This window comes from Athene cunicularia (assembly GCF_003259725.1).
Source record: "Athene cunicularia isolate RWA chromosome 1 unlocalized genomic scaffold, athCun1 chr1_part1, whole genome shotgun sequence".
Taxonomy (NCBI): domain Eukaryota; kingdom Metazoa; phylum Chordata; class Aves; order Strigiformes; family Strigidae; genus Athene; species Athene cunicularia.
This window is the reverse complement of record NW_020799091.1, coordinates 2,394,906-2,410,878: the sequence shown is the minus strand read 5'-3', so window position 1 is coordinate 2,410,878 and position 15,973 is coordinate 2,394,906. Positions and strand designations below refer to the sequence as shown.

The 15,973-nt window shown below is 51.3% G+C and overlaps 1 protein-coding gene across 2 annotated transcripts in view; it reads right to left on the bottom strand.

The window, feature by feature from the left end:
• Positions 1-15,967, bottom strand: part of CAPN5 (calpain 5) — a 58,850-nt gene extending 42,883 nt beyond the window's left edge. For both annotated transcript variants that reach the window (XM_026848774.1, XM_026848782.1), the window contains exon 1: positions 15,963-15,967. The gene's annotated coding sequence lies outside the window, so the exon portion shown is untranslated. The remainder of the gene's footprint in view (positions 1-15,962) is intronic.
• Between the last annotated feature and the right edge of the window lie 6 nt (positions 15,968-15,973).

Genomic DNA, 15,973 nt, shown 5'->3' with positions numbered 1-15,973 from the left:
GTGCACAGGTTTTATGGGGGCTGAGCCCTACACAAACCACTCCCACCATGCAGCCCTCAATTACAGACATACATGTCATGATTCCATCAGAGACGCCAGTTTATTGGTAGGCTTTATCAGATCTGGTTTTAATTAAAAAAAAGCCTCCTGGCAGAGTGCCACATGTTCCTGGATTAATTATTCTGTCTTGACAAGCATCTAGCTTCCAGGGCAGAGATGTGAATTTAGCAATCCAGAAGACAGCAGGAAACCTTTGCCTGAATGCCCCCCAGAGAGAGAGCAGCACCTCTCCATCACCGCTCCATCACCCCTGACATTTGGTCACTGGGTACCAACCGCTTCGGTCGGGTCCTCATCCCTCCACCACGCAGGTCAATTCACCCTGGTCCCATAGCAAGCACGAGGGAAGGGGGTGCTCTACATTGTTCCTCTTTACTAAATCACAGACCTTCTTCCAAAGCTCCTTCCATAAAGTTTCTCTGTATTTATTCCTAACAACCACATACAGTCCTTCTCTCTCCCCAAAATGCGATGTCCTTTCCAAAATGTTGACCATTAGTGACCTTAGCGTGGAAACGTCTAGCCTGGTTTCCTAAAGAAATGAGGTTCTGCGTGCCATGTAATCCCAACTGTCTCCAACACCACCCGTAGTAAAATGAAGGGTGCCCCATCCAGCGGGCAGATGCATTCAGCAAGCTGCCCTAACTCATTGCTCCCGGTGAGACACAGAGAAACCACATGCTTGTGGTATCATCACATGTGATAGGACAAGGAAGTTGCAATAAATGCTAATTGGAAGCAGCTAATCTAGAAACATCCAAAATCCCAGGGATTATACAATCACATACAGTGGGGCATCAATTTAGGAGCGGTGCCACATCCCTTGTTAATGAATTGCTAGAGTTAGCTGAAGGAAAGTAGGTGTCTGAGAGCTAAACCAAGGCCCATGCTGATCAGAGCAACCCTTTGAGAGCATCACCCAGCCTCCTCTCATCTGGAAGAGATGAAAACACTTCAGTTCTGCAGAGCAGAAGAGCAAAGCATAGCTGTTAATCGACAGTATTTATCAGCCTGATGAGCAGCACAAGTGTTCATCACTCAGAGCTTAAGTGAACCCAAATTAACCCCCTTGCTGGCTGCTCCACAGGTCTCTGCTGCTGAGGATCGGGTGCTAAAACAGCTTGTGGGGTGCTTTGTGCCATCCAGCCACCTTTCTCCAAATCACCCAGCATGTCCCAGCCCTATGCCCTGAGATGCAGCGACTAAATAACTGTGCAAAGGGACCGTTAGGCCTTTAATTAAACACGATCTGAACTGCGAGAGAGGCATCACCCTGGGTGGACTGCGTAGGATGGACTGGGGTAACAGGTAGATGTATATCCCATGAGGAGACCATTGGCACTGGATGGCCAACAACCCACCTCCCCCGAAGTCTCTCTACTCCCATGTCGTCAATGTGGAGGAAGAATCACAGAATAATCTAGGTTGGAAAGGACCTTGAAGATCATCCAGTCCAACTGTTAACCCAGCACTGACAGTTCCCAACTACACCAGATCCCTCAGCACTATGTCGACCCGACTCTTCAACCCCTCCAGAGATCCCGGGGACTACCCCCCTGCCCTGGGCAGCCCATTCCAACACCCAACAGCCCCTTCTGCAAAGAAATGCTTCCTGATATCCAGTCTAAACCTTCCCTGGTGCAACTTGAGGCCATTCCCTCTTGTCCTGTCGCTTACTACTAGGTTAAAGAGGCTCATCCCCCCTCTCTGCACCCTCCTGTCAGGGAGCTGTAGAGGGCGATGAGGTCTCCCCTCAGCCTCCTCTTCTCATACACAGTGAGCGTTCCAGTGATAATCTTCCAGGATTATTAATCTGAGATTTTATAGTTTATAACATTTCTGCTTGCAGGCCAAAGATGTCTGGGACCTTGCCTGCATAAGGCCAGTTACAGAAGTATTAATTCATACAGGAGCCTTTGAAGGCAGCTCAACAATGCACTGAGGTGCTGGGGTGTAAAGGGTTTACAGCGACGCTCATGGGATTTTCTCCTTGGCATCATGACCAGTTCCCAGATGCTACAAAGAGGCCCAAGTGCCTCACCTGCCCTCAGAAAAGCCTTAAAAATGAACGGCCCAATATCAAAACCTGAAGAGTAGACCACATTTACTCCTTGCAGAAAAGCAGCCAGCCTCACTGAGCAGTTAGGGAACCAGTCAGGTAGTCAAAACATCCATCCATCCATCCATCCATCCATCCATCCATCCATCCATCCATCCATCCATCCATCCAGCTAGGAGGACCAGGGAACGAGCGAGTCTCTGGACTTTCAGCAGAGAAAGAGGGTGAAGGGCAAGGGAGCTGTCCCCAGGAAGGTCACTGGGACATCTGGGCAGTGAATGAGCTCCTTCTGAGTGACAGTCAGGCAGGACGTTCACAGTGACAGCACTCACTGCTGCAGAGAGACACGGGGAAAGCAGCTCTGCTGGGGAAGGAGGGTTGGGAGCTGCCTGCTGCACGAATACAACAGGCTGAGAGAGGAGGAGGATGCTGCTATCTGAGATACAAGATGAATTGCTCGGACTAGTGCATGAGTGGCCTGACAGATGGGAAAGGACATTTCCACTGGAGGTTGTGCAGAAAGAACCAGCGAGATTTAGGAAGAGAGCCTGGAGAGGAGGAGAGGGAGGTCTGGCGCCTTTCTAAAAGCCACGCTCGCGTTAGGGCAGGAGTTATGGGTTTGACGTGGGAGATGCTTGATGCTGCTCTGCAGCCTGTCCCGTGGCCAAGGGCTGGCACTTGGCTGCTCATTCATAAAATTACTGCTCCTCCCCAGGCAGCTCTGCAATGACAGCTTGGAGCTGCATTTTCCAGCACCAACTTCCACAAGACACCCTGGGCAATGCCTGTCCCTACAAGAACGGGGCTCCCAGTCCTCTCAGCCAAGCAGCTCCAGCCTTTCTTCCACCCAAATTTACCCGGGGGAAAAAGGGCCAACTCCTTGCCCTGCTATCCCACCCCACGGTGACTGTTACCTCGACAGCCATCTGTCCTCACTGCGGGGCTGCTCTCATATGGGAGGGTGGAGATGGATTGGAGTTGCAAAGGAAATGCCAAACAGAACGAGATGGCACACAGTTCAGGATCATGTTTTTAAAAAAAACCCTTGCAAAATAATTAAAAGGAAGGGGCGGGGGGAATGTTCTTAGGGCAGTGTTAAAATTCATTACACTCTCTAATTTGCAGCATTTCATGCTTGCCAGGCTGAACTTCAGATTTGCCACATTAAAATGCTCAAGGGCTGCCTAATTACTCTTTGCCTTCTTGCAGCAAGTTAGGACACTCCAGGAGCACAAGAACTGGGTGTTTTCATGCCTGGACCGAATTAACAGCCCTACACATGCACGTGTCCGTGTTTGCGTGCGAGCAGGGAGCGGTATCTGCGCTCACAACCCTTCGCAGAGATGAATTTTTGGAAACAGGTCTGAGCCCAACCTCAGTCCAGCCGCGAAGGAGTTAAACAGAAAACTATTTTGATGGAGGACTGAGCCAGACTTATGACTCCGGGGTGTTGTGGACTCCCCCTTTTCACCTCCAGCATCCTCCAGACATTCCAGCTCCTGCCAGCTGGTAACGATCACAGCTCAGCTCTGCAACCAGAAGGATTGAAAGTGCCAGCATCGGCCAGGACCAAATCTTGCTGAAAGGCTCTTCCTTCCTCCTGCACAAACCGCTTCCTCTCCTTCCCCTTCAGCTCGGAGGCTCCTGTAGCACAGCTAGCTGGCATGGGCTCACCACGCTTGTGTTATCCTAAGGCTGCACCCCGGCCAGGAGCAAAGGGCTCTTTGCTTGTAGATCCTACAGTTGTCTGCCTCTAGGTCAGACGAAACCCTTTGTCCTCGGAGGACAGGATCTGCTGGCCTGTTTTCTCCAGCTCTGTTCTCACTAAACAAGAGAAATCATTGCAAAGGCAGAGGATTGGCCAAGGAGAAGATGAAGCAGGACACAGGCATGTGTTTGCCCAAGCCCCAACCAGTTGCCATCTTATAGGGGCAACCTACAACACTGCAGCCCAACAGCAAGGTGTTCAAAGCAGCCAGGCTCTTTCTAAAAATGATATTTAAATTGGTTTTTTCCACCCTCCTTTGGTGTTTCCATTGACAGACATGGGAAAACACTAGGACTGCCCTTCCATCTACCAACACGAAAAGTCCAGCTCAGCAGAGGAAACACTGCTGACACAGGAACAGCTGTATAAACCCTTTCTCCACAACGCAGGGAAGATGCCATTGAACCATGAGTCACTTTCTACACCAAACACTTCATAATATAAGAAATTATATTTATAATATAATCTCATAATTATAGTCATCATTTAATCTCGTATTCATAATATAAGAGATAAGCACTTCATACCTCTTAGCCAACACCTCTATGAACAAAAAAGCCTCAAGTCATGGGCTACAAAGTGACAATCCTATTGAAAGGCCACCAGGACCGTCAGCACATGGTCCACAGCAGGTCTGAGCTGCATCTACTGAAGCTTCGCTTTGGACTTCAAGAGGCACGGCCCAGAGCCAGCAGCACTGCGCAGCATCCTGCATTAGCAGCGTCCACAAGGCCTGGAAGGTGAAGCCACACTGATGAAAATTAGAAAACAAGACATCATTTCTTCTCAAACTGACTGCGGTTAACCAGGGGAGCTATTTCCTGTGGGGAGTCATAGGTAGTTCATCTCCAGATGTTTCTGAGCAGAGCAGCTGCTTTAGCCAAAATGCAAATTACTGAGCATTTACAGAGGTCACTTGCTGAAATAAAACTGCTGAAGAACGGAAGACTGAATGTTCCTTTCTAGCTTTTATCTCTCCGCTTTATCCGGTAGTATCTCTGTTCTCATCTAAGGGCTAAAACTCCACTAGGCTAAAGGTGAAACAACCATTTTTGTTCTTAATTATATTCATATCAAGCTCTGATGTTTGCCAGTGACTTGCTGCAGCACAGCTAGGGTCTAAATCCAGACACCTGAACACAGCACCTTTCAGCCAGAGCGTTAATCTGGCGTGTGTGCACAAGAGGATAAGACATCCCCCTTTTAAAAAACTTGGTGTAGATGGAGTGGATTTAGTCTCAAAAAAATCCCGATGCTTTAAGGGCTGGTTGTTCTGAGTGACTAAACCCGCTGCATCGATAACGGCTTTTTACAAGCACGTAAGAATGGCAAATGTTCCCTGATGGTATCTCCCGCTCCTCTATAGAGTGGGAAAAAGCATCCCTCTCCATCCGCAGGGATCCTGATCCCTTCTGCAAAGCAATCTGAAACCTACAGAGGAAGGTGTTGTCCAACAGCTGGCTATTACTGTAAAAACCTCAAGAAAAATGCAATCTTTCACTAAAAAGTGCATTTTCAGCACAGCCCGGGAAAGGGCCAGGGTCACTTGTCCTAAGCAGAAAACTACTGCAAGTGACTCTGTATTAGCAAAGCGAGCCCAGCTAGCAATATCTGCAACAAAATCAACAGTCAAGGTCAGATGTCACATTTGGAGGCTGTTTCCAGCACCACTCTGATTTTTATCATGCTTGCTTTATTCTCTCCGTGTTTTTTTTTTTTTTTTCATCTCAAACATTGCTCCTTCATTGCTTAATGGCAAGAAGATGGCACAGGGAGAGACCCAGCAGGTTTGCATGGAGGTGCAGCATTTGTTGTTTGTTTGATTGTGGTTTTTTTTCCTGGGAAGGCTGGAGTTAACGGGAGGGTCTGGCCATCCTTGGACACCCATCTCCTGCAGGAGCCAGCGGCGTGTGATGGCCAGTTGTTCCCTTTCGCTTGGATAACTCACACCGGGGGACGCCTTTGGCCTCGGGAGTTCCTCATTCCTTGCAGATATGAGTCACCGTTTGCAAACGGAGTCGCTGTTGGAGCTGCAGGAAGAGAGGGCAGCCCTGCACTGTAAACACCCTCACAACCCTGCGTTGGCGGCAAGCTCTGCCTGGCGAGAGCGTTGCACACAAAATGCGTTTGTGGCACCAGCCAGACTCTGGCCCTTCTGCTCAAGACAGACGTTAAGGTCAGATGGGACCAGGACATATGTCTGAAGGCATCCTGGCACGGGCAGGAGTAACGAGCTCAAAGCAAAGATGTTGGCAGCATCCCCCACCAGACCGGCTGGAGAGACTCAGGACAAGCAGGGACAGGGGTAGAAGAACAGCAAAAGGAGATGGCAGAAGGACAGACCCAAAAGCAGGGGGAAAAGGGAGGCTCTGACATGCCAGCAGGCAGCCAGCCTCAGCTGAAAGAAGCAGAGAGGAGCTGAAGATATTCACCACTCTGGGTCTAGCTCACCCCAACACCCTCAAGGTTTGGGGAGAACACAGAACCTCCGTTTTGGGTACCCCCCAGCACGTCCCCAGGTGCTGTTCAAGCCCTGAGCCAGCCTTACCATGGAACGACAACGTTTACATTAGGCTCCTTCCCCAAGCCACAGCAGGGTTAAAACCACTTGCAGATCAGCAGAAGTTGCAGGACAAGCACTGAAAGGTGAATTAACAGGCTTTGCTAATGCCCAGCCCCTGGAGAAAAGCCACGGCTTTGCTAACCCTCCACGCCCCAGCACCCCAACCGTGACCCTGGTTAATAATTGCAAGGAGCAGCTCAGAGCACCAGCAATAACAAAGCACTCCTGAGTTCCCTCAGGAGCCCTGGAGCTTCCCGACAACACCTTGCTGGCAGCAGGAACCTTCTCCAGGGCTCCCCCAGGTTTATATACGGCAGCCTGAGCCAGGATGGAGCTGCACAGGGATGTGGGGCTGGTATCATCTAGCAAGGTCTAAGTTCAGACATGGCATGGCTCATACGGAGCCAGTTTTCAGGCATCAGAGAAATACAGCCTAGGAGGAGCAGAGCTGCACATGCAGGATAGAGCCACCTCCATCTGCGGCTGTCCAGCCTTCCTTATCCCAAGAGGGATGTCGCCCCACACATGCATTGCGTTGGACACAGACCACCCACCCCACGAGGTAACAGGAGCGCTGTGCCCTTATCAGCACCCATTTTGATCACTTTTTGCATTAAAAATTTAAAAATGTAAAAAAAAAAAAAAGATGCTATCTTTGCAGGAGTGGACTGAACATGTATTTCTATTTATTTATTCAGAGCTTCTACTTGAATGTCTGGACCAGCTTCTTCTAAATCCAGTCACACTGACTCCACTGGAAGCTTTGCACCACATAAAAATACCTGCACTGTTTTTGGGTTTTTTTGGGGTTTTTTTGTCAGCTGGACAAAAATATTATAGTCTGAAGATGGACCTGTACCTCTGTGATGTGGCTAGAGGGAAGGACAGCAGGGTCACGGGGCATTGCTTGAGGACGCCTGAAGAGCCTTTTCCTGAGGCATTATGGGTTACAGAGATGCTTCCTTAAGAGGTTTGGGTAATGGGCAAATTCATTCAGAAAACTCATCATTAGCACAGATAAAATGCAGCACGTCTCCATGCAAATGATCTGCCTTCAATAGCTTCTGCAGCCTCTGGGATAATTAAAGCAATTGAACTTCAAAAGATGCGGAGGAGCATGCCGGAGGAGCAGAAGAGATAATGGGGCTGCAGCTACTCTGTAAGAGACTGAATGAAGGCAGCTGGATCCTACAAGATCATCCCTCCCAGAGTAGCTGTGCAGTTTGTGCCCCTGGCTGATCTAAAGCATCCCTCCTCCTGCAGCTTCAGCCCGGATCACATCATAACACCAGCACCGTCCTCAGGGCTACGGGTTTCTTATTTCTCCCTCATCCTCACCCCTTGGTGCAAGCAGAGCCCGAAACTCTCTCGCCTTGGAGGCCTAGAGATACAACCAAGTCCTTCATGTCTCCTCTTGAGAGACCCCTGGCCGTACCAGAAACGCGTCCCTTGACCTGCTCCAGTTCAAACCAAGCCAGATCCAAACATCACCTGCAATTGCAGACAATGGCAGCTCCCCACTGCCCCTAAATGGGCTCCACACTCCAGGCTCTGCCCCAACACTACAGCTCCTGGCCCCAAGGCAGGACTCAAACCTCTGCCAAGATAACATCACCCAGCTTTGCCTAACAGTTTTAGTATTTTGTCTTTGCCTGATCTAGACTTGAATAAAAGCACTGAGTCGTTCTGCTCCTTGCCTTCCTCCAGCTTGGGTTCTCCATTTTCAGTTTTCCCTTTGATAGGCTCATAATCCGCTTGCAAGCCCCTTCCTGAGCTGCACATCCTATAAGTCCCATGGTCACAACAGCAAATATCCACCTGGGTACTGCCTAGGAGCATTCCCCTGGTCTGCAAAACTTTCAGTCTGGGTCAGGAAGATCTGCCTTACATTGAGCTCCATTTTTTTTTTTTTTTAATTTTACCTCCATTTTCCTCCCTGTCTTTAATGAGCTTTTCTTTCTGTGGCTCTTCTAAAGTATCACAGAAGTCATATTTAAAGTCCTATAGCAACTCAAGTTGCTAGTGCTTTTGAAGAGGGACGCCTCTTTCGGGTAGATTGGACCACCTCAAATTTGTGTGATTTATTAGAAACCTTTATCACTGGATCCATCCAGCTCTTACAAGCTGAAAGGTCTGACTGGAAGTTCCAGTTTGAGGTGTTCCAGTGTGAGCTCTCCAAGTTGTGTTTCTGCCTTGGATGCTTCAACTTCCCCCACCTCTCAGCCAACTATTTCCCCTTTATTCCTTCATTTCTTTCAGCAGTGCATATTAGTACAGAGGCAGGAATTTTCCATACTGCCCTCAGAGCTGAAAGGCTGCAGCTTTTTACCAGGCAGGGACGAGATGCCAGCTTTCCTCCCCCAGGGTCACAAAGTTGAGCACCACAGGTTATCTCCATTCAGCCTCACGTCCCTGTTGAGCATCTCCCCTAACAAGCAGCAGGAGGTTGGATGGACACCTCCCATTTGCCACAACTGGTCCATGACCTACAGCTGCATGGCCAAAGCCACAAGAGCTGCTGCAGTGTGCTGTGGCTGACACTGGGGCAGGGATAGGCTGTCTCCTGCCATGGAGATGCTTTTTGCTCTTTGTGCACAGCAGCAATACTCAGGGAGGGACCCATCCATTTTACAAGGGATAGTGACCTCCAGAAAGCGTAGGAGGGCTCCATGCACCAACCCAACGTGACCTTTGGTCATGCTCCAGTGCAGTGCCTGCCTTTGCTCCCTTTGGCTTCCCCACATTTCCGTGCCAGGATCAGCCACTGGGATCTGATACATCCCCACGTCATCCTGCTCCAGGTGGTCCAGAGGGCAAGGTAGGATCTCCGCACCCATGTGCTCCACATGGTCCTCTGGAGACCTTCCTGTGGTAACCCAGAAGACCCTGCCCTTTGCTAGCGCTTCCTTAACATCCCAAGATGTGCCCTCAGGCAGGTTCCTCAGGTCAAACTAACCCATCACCAAGCCACAAACATGAACAGTGAGACCAAAACCCTGCTGCAACTCCAACCTCATGTTTGGGGGCAAAATCCAAAAGCTTCGCTCCTATGAGAGCATCCACTGACCTGTGGCACTCCGCCCTCCTGAGGCTGCCCCTAAGGGATTACAGGCAGCAGCATCAGGGGAGACCCTACACAGACAGGATAAAAAAGCTGCCATCCACCCTGGTCAAAAGATTTCTTACAGATGAAGTTTTCTCCTCTCTTGAAGACCTCTTGCTTTGCTGCAGCCCAGCGTGACTGGTGCTTGCTCCTGCTGCCGTGGCTGGCAGCTGGATCCATCACCCCTTCTCTCATCCCAGCAAAAATATCTGTCACTGCTCCGATGTCTGTCCAGAAACTCTGCCCAAAGCTGGAGCAGGCACTGGTTTGTCTGCAGGAGGTGGCTCAGGGCCCGTCACTACCGCACAGTTAACAGTGAGCAGGAGGGCATGGCCTGAGCACTGGGCTCTGGGATGGGGACCGAGGCGCTGCCTCCTCTCCCACAAGACATCCTGCTGGAAGTCCTTGCTCCATCTCTCTTTAGATATCACGCTGCAGCAGCCCTGACCTGGGACAAAAATTACCCTGTGACATGGGGAGGAGTTTCACCTCCATGCATGGGACCGAATCCTGCTGCATCCCCTGCCACAGCCCCGCGTTAGACACAATAAATCACTGCTCTCCTGCTCCTGCGTGAAGACCTGCCAGGCAGCCAAAGGCGAGACTTGCCAGGCAAGCAGCCAACAGACACCATCCCCATCCAGAGCCTACACAGCAGCAGGTGGCCCGGCTCCTTGCAAAACCAGAGTTTGCAGCTGCATCTTTTACCAGTCCAAGACTTCCCTTTGCTCGACAGGGAAATCACCTGCCTTAATCATCCAGCAGCAATCCTTCCAGTATTTACACATGCTCAGAGAACTGGTAGGACCAGCTCTGCAAGGCTTTCGGAGCAGCAAGATAGCTAATACTTTGTAGGAAGCTCTTGCTTGCCAGGGTGTGGCTTGCAGAAAAATAAAACAAACCAACCCCGAACTCTGAGCAACAAACAGGAGTTCTTCCTTCTACTTTATAAGGAGTCTGGGGGCAATGGTGGGACAGCTCAGGACAGGCTGGGAAGGGATGGAGTCAACCAGAGCCATCTGCATCCTCCACCAGTGAGACAGGGAACCTCAAACCAGTAGAAATGCAACGTAAACTGGGATGGAGGGTGCTCACTGCAAAGGGAGGGATGTGTTTTCTCACCCGGGGAATTCTCTGTATGAATTAGCTGGAGATATAACAAAACCCAACAAGAACAACAACAAGAACACAGCAAGGGGAAAAGCATCTTGGTTTAAAGGAAGGCCAGGCAGGAGCAGAGCTGGAGCACTGCCCTTTTCACCCAGCAATCAGAGACCTGCTGCCTGTCAGGGTGTAACGCAGTGAAAAGCACTATTTACGTGTCCCTTTCCCTGATGGTAAAAGCACAGCCCTGCCCCAGGCTGCTGCAGCCTTGTTTGATTAGTTATGGCCAGATTACAGGATAAACCTTGAATAAACGAGGGCTGCAGCCTCCCTCATCTGAGGACAAGCTGCAGCCAGCCAAGGAGACCATTTGCCCGATAAGCTAAGGAGGTTCCTGCACTGTGGGGAAAAGAAACCCTCTCCCACGTATTGTTTCAGAGCTCCCCATTAACGTTTCCCAGCATCAAGGTGGTTGGGATGCTTTACCGTCCCCTCTCCCCTTCACCTACATTCCAGACCAATTGAAATCGCAGGACACAAGCGAGCAGAGATGATGCTCAGATGCACAGCGGGAGGACTAAAACTGGTCATTTTTGCACAAGGGCAAACCAAGGGGCAGGAAGCACTTTTCTGTGCCGGAAGAGTATTTTAAGGTAAAACGTGTCAAAGCGTTATTGAATTGGGACATACCCCCTAGAGCACATGAAAGCTGCCTACAGGATGCACGAGCAGGCGGGGGGTGAGGAGCTCAGCCCAGCCCTCTCTGAAGGGCTGGATCAGGCCCAAAGGAGCTGGTTCTCTCCCCTAGGAGCTGCAAAGCCCACGGGCTCCCAGCACGGCTTTGCAGGGGTATCATCTGTCACGTCTCCAGCACAGGAGGATCCCCAAAGCATAAAGATCTGCAATACCAGCTGGAAACTAATGCACCATGCAGCAAGGAGAAAGCTGTTGAAACCTTCCCGGTCCCAGAGGGTGGAGTGGAATGGATCTTTTCCCAGAGGGGGTGAAAAACTCAATGGCAACCCTTCCTATTTCCACCATGACCCCAAGAAGTTACCCCTGTATCGAGGCACCAGAATGGGGGTCTCTCCTACAGTGTAAACTAATTTAGCAGGAATAACCCACGGATGAAAAGACTCCCCGGTGCGAAGGGGAGAGCTAAGAGCAGGGGAAGGGTTAATGTTTCTGCCAGACAGATGCTCCACAGAGGAGAAAAGCAGCGCCCATGAAGCCAACGGGTCTGTGTCCATTTTCTGCAGCGCCCAGAGCCCGACCCTTTCTTCCTGGGTAATCAGCTGGAAGTGAGCAGAGCCGGAGTAATCACCGCACTCACTCCCCATCCAGGATGCTGCCTGCGGGGTCAGGAGTTGGAGGAGCACTGCCTGGCCTGAAGCAGGTCAACACAAGCCCGTTGTTGAGCCTTTGTGCTCCACAAGCAGCTCAGCAGAGCAGGTGTAGGCTCAGGCATGAAGATATAAGCAGATAAATGGTACCCAAGTGCGCCCCATGACACCACGGCATGAGCATAGGATGATGGATGCCTCTCTAAGGGCTGAAACCCCCCGGCAGGTATGGAAAAGGTTTCACCTCTGGACATCTGCAGAGAAAGGAGCTGACACCTCTAGAGATTAGTGAGGAGGAGGAGGGGGGAGTATGCCTGATCCCAGCCTTCAAGGCACAGCTGCATCCTTCTCATTCTCCACATATTAATACCTGCTGCTGCTCTGCTTGGAGTAAGCGTTAGGAGAGGGGTCTTGGCACCTCTAAATTGGCCAGAATTATCTGGTAATGAATGCACAAGCATGACCAGACTTAGACGATGCACCCGTTCTTAGTATCATACCAAAGCACAAACACTGTCTAAATCTGCTCTTGGGATCAGATCCAAAGCCTTCTTAAAGCATTGATGCTTTGTTACTAATCTGTGCAAAGACCAGAGAAGGGAGAGATGGATATTTTTTTTTCCCTGAGGCATAATCAAAGAGAAAAATTAGCTTGGTGATATGGCTGGGCTTCATCTGCTTCATGCCTGGTCTGGTGGAGAGACCCGTTCAGCTAACACAGCCCTTCCCAAAGGAGATACCAGGACAGGGTGTCTGGACCAGACAGTCCCAGCCTCCTACCACGACAAGCCCTAAATGCTCTTTATATCACAGTCAAACACCTTAGAAGGAAGGTGATGTGTCCTAATTCCCACCCTCCTACCCTCCTCTGATGGGGTGCAGTTGCAGAGCCTCTACATAAGTCTCCCAAGGTAAAATTCACACCCATTTTTCCCCCACGCCAGCACTGTTCTCCAGTTTAAACAGCTCTTCTGCCTCCCTGGTGTTCACTCCTTGGATGTATTTATAGGCAGCAAGCACATCCCCTCTCCGCCTTTGTTTCTCTGGGCTTTTATAGCCTTGTATAACCGCTCTCCATCCCCCTGATCAGCCTCAGAGTCCTGCTTCCCTGCACCTGCTCCAGGCTGAGTTAATCCCTCTCAAGCACCAGATATCTCAGAGCTCGGTCCTTCCACATTAACTCTTCCATACCTTTGTCCCACCAACACCCTTTGCCTGCTACCCCTTGCCTTTTTGTAACCCCCTCAGAGGCACCCACGAGCAAACCAGCCCTGAAACCCCAGTCTCAGCCATCCCAAAATGATTCAACCTCCAAAGATAGCACAAAGCCCAGCCGTACAGCACCGCACTGTATGGCCTGGTGTATGTCCGAGGGGACATCCCCACACCCTGCAGCTCATCCCTGAGGTCAGCCAGTTCCCTCCGGCCAAGCATCTCATTCAACCCTGACGGATGGTGCCTCTCAGCTTGGTTTTGCAGCTGAATCTTGGCATGAAGAATGAGCATGATCTCAGATCTTCCTTTAAAAGCTTTAAGCAGTTTGAAGCTCTCCTGCATGGGGCCCTTTGCCATCTCCCCTAGCCCCTGGCAGGAGTCTTCTCCACTGACATACTTCACTGAGTGGGTAAAGCCTCATCAAGTCCAGGTAAGGGAGATCTGTAGCATATTCTTTGCCTAAAAATGAGATCAAAGCTCCAGGTCGGCCCAGCACAGGTCCCTTTGGTAACAGTCCTGCGTTTCCACCCCGGGGGCTTGAGGATGCCCATGGTAGTTCACCATGAAAGAGCTCCCTTGAATAGACGACAGCAGCCGAGCAGGGATTCTGCTGGGCTTGTGGGCACATCAAAGTCCCACCTAAGTCATTTCTTGCCAGAACAGGCAAGGACCTGGGGCTGGTGGCAAAGATCAGGGTTGGACTGGATTCTGCCATGAACCTCCCAAGTGCCTTGGTATGCCACTTTGCCCCTTCTTTACATGTCACCGTTTTGCAGACAGGATTGTTGTTTCTGCGTGTCACGTGCGGTGTCCCTAGAACATGACGAAGGGGCTTGGTTGCTACTCTGAGCAGGGCCTGCTACAGCAAGCCCCACTGCCTTCCTCAGAACCTGCTTTTCCTTGCGCTAATGCCTTGATCCTCAACTCTGCTGCCAAGAAGAAAGTTTTTCCCAACCCATTCTGGCATATGGCTCCTGGCAGGCACCAGACACTGAGCAATCCAGCCCCTACACACGCAGCAGCATTTATAAACACGCATCCCTTGCAGAGGGGATCGAGACGTCCCATCCAGCTCCCGAGGGTGGAGGGTGTATCAAACATTGGTCCCTCTTGGGTTATACAACCCTGCTGCCTGCCTCATGAGCTAGAGCTGAGCCCCAGGTGATTCATGTTAAAGAATTACTTTAGTAGGCAGCTGATGTTCCTGGTGAAGGGAGGGGAAATATAGATCGTGCCAGGATAGATGTGCCTGTACCAAGATGTTGCATCGAGCGGGAGATAAGCGGAGAGCATCCAGATCAGGCACTGCTCCTCCATCCATGCCAGGCTCTGCTGCTTCTCCTACAGCCCCAACAGGTGATACCTGCTCTTGCCTGCATCTGTAAGCTTCTCCCTCCTCACTCACTGCTCTGCCGAGCAGCATGGCCAGCCAGGCCCTCTGCACCTGCCTTGGGCTACCTACCCACCACCACGTGCAGAGCGTGGGGTGGGAGACGCAGCTGCTGTCTTTCCCTCACCCCAGTATAACACCAGTTCAGCACATCTGGACACCAGGCTGAGGCTGGGAGGGGGATCCGAGCTCCCTAAAAATGTGAGAGTAGATGGAGATGAAAGGCACCCCGGGGAAAGTCTGCAGCACGGTTCTTGTTGGATGCAGCAAGAAAAGCAGCTGAGGATTTAACAGCATCCTCGGCTCCCCGCCGTGCTCGCTGCCCTGCTTTCATCTCCATTTGCCACGTCTGCCCCCGCTCCCCACCAAGCTCAGAGCTAACGCAGCATCCAGGCAGAAACAGAATGATAATTAGTAATAAATAATTAGTAATAAATCCAAGTATTACACACGGGTGGGTCTGCAGGGCCAGGTGAGCAACCTGGGCTCACCTGGCAGCTGCTGGAGCGGGAGGTGGGGGGATGGAGAACCAGAACCACTTCTAATGGAAAACCCTCCAGTAGAAAGCACCGGGCTTATTCCTCTAGTCCAAAATAACATTTTCAGGGCAGGAAGAAAGGGATGATGCCTTTCACCCCCGGGATAGGGGAAATCTAAATCCATATCCCTGCCTGGAAACCTGAAGAGACCTCAGTTCCCTGTGCCCCAGCAGCAGCCTGGCCTGCCCCGGGGGCAGGAGCTCTCTCTTGCCTTAACTTTCCACGCAACTTACTAAAAGCGCTTGGGTTTGTACCAAAAAAAAAATGGAACAAAGAACAATACTGAAACCTCAGGATTTTTTCCCCGGCACAGAAATCCTGCTCTCCAGCCAGCACCGAGGCCCCGCCGCTGAAAGTTTCTGTCCAGCTTGGCTCTGCCAGCAGAAACAAGCCGAACTGGGAGCAGCTGCGGGCTTTTAACCATCTGGGGTACAACTTCCAGATGCCCCAGCCTCAAGCACCCCAGCTTTCACATCCCCAAAAGCTAAACCTCACACCAGTGCTCGCTAAAGGCAAGGGCAACGCGCTCCACGCAAGGCAGCGCAGGGGAGGAGGTGCGTGCCTGCTTTTCACGTTTTTTTGCCCCCAAATAGTGTTATACACCCAGCCCACCCCCTTCCTCAGTACAGCTGCCCCCGATTCCCAAAGCCACAGGTGCCCTGAGCATCCCTTGAGGGGGAGGCTGGACCCCACCCCCCCCGGGACAGGGCGCGGAGCTGCCTCCCGGCGGAGGGGGCAGCATCGGCGGGGGGGATGTGGGGGGGCTGTGTGCAGGGACAAGCCGCCCCCCCTCTCCCCACGACCGGGGCTCGCCTTACCTGCCCGTTGC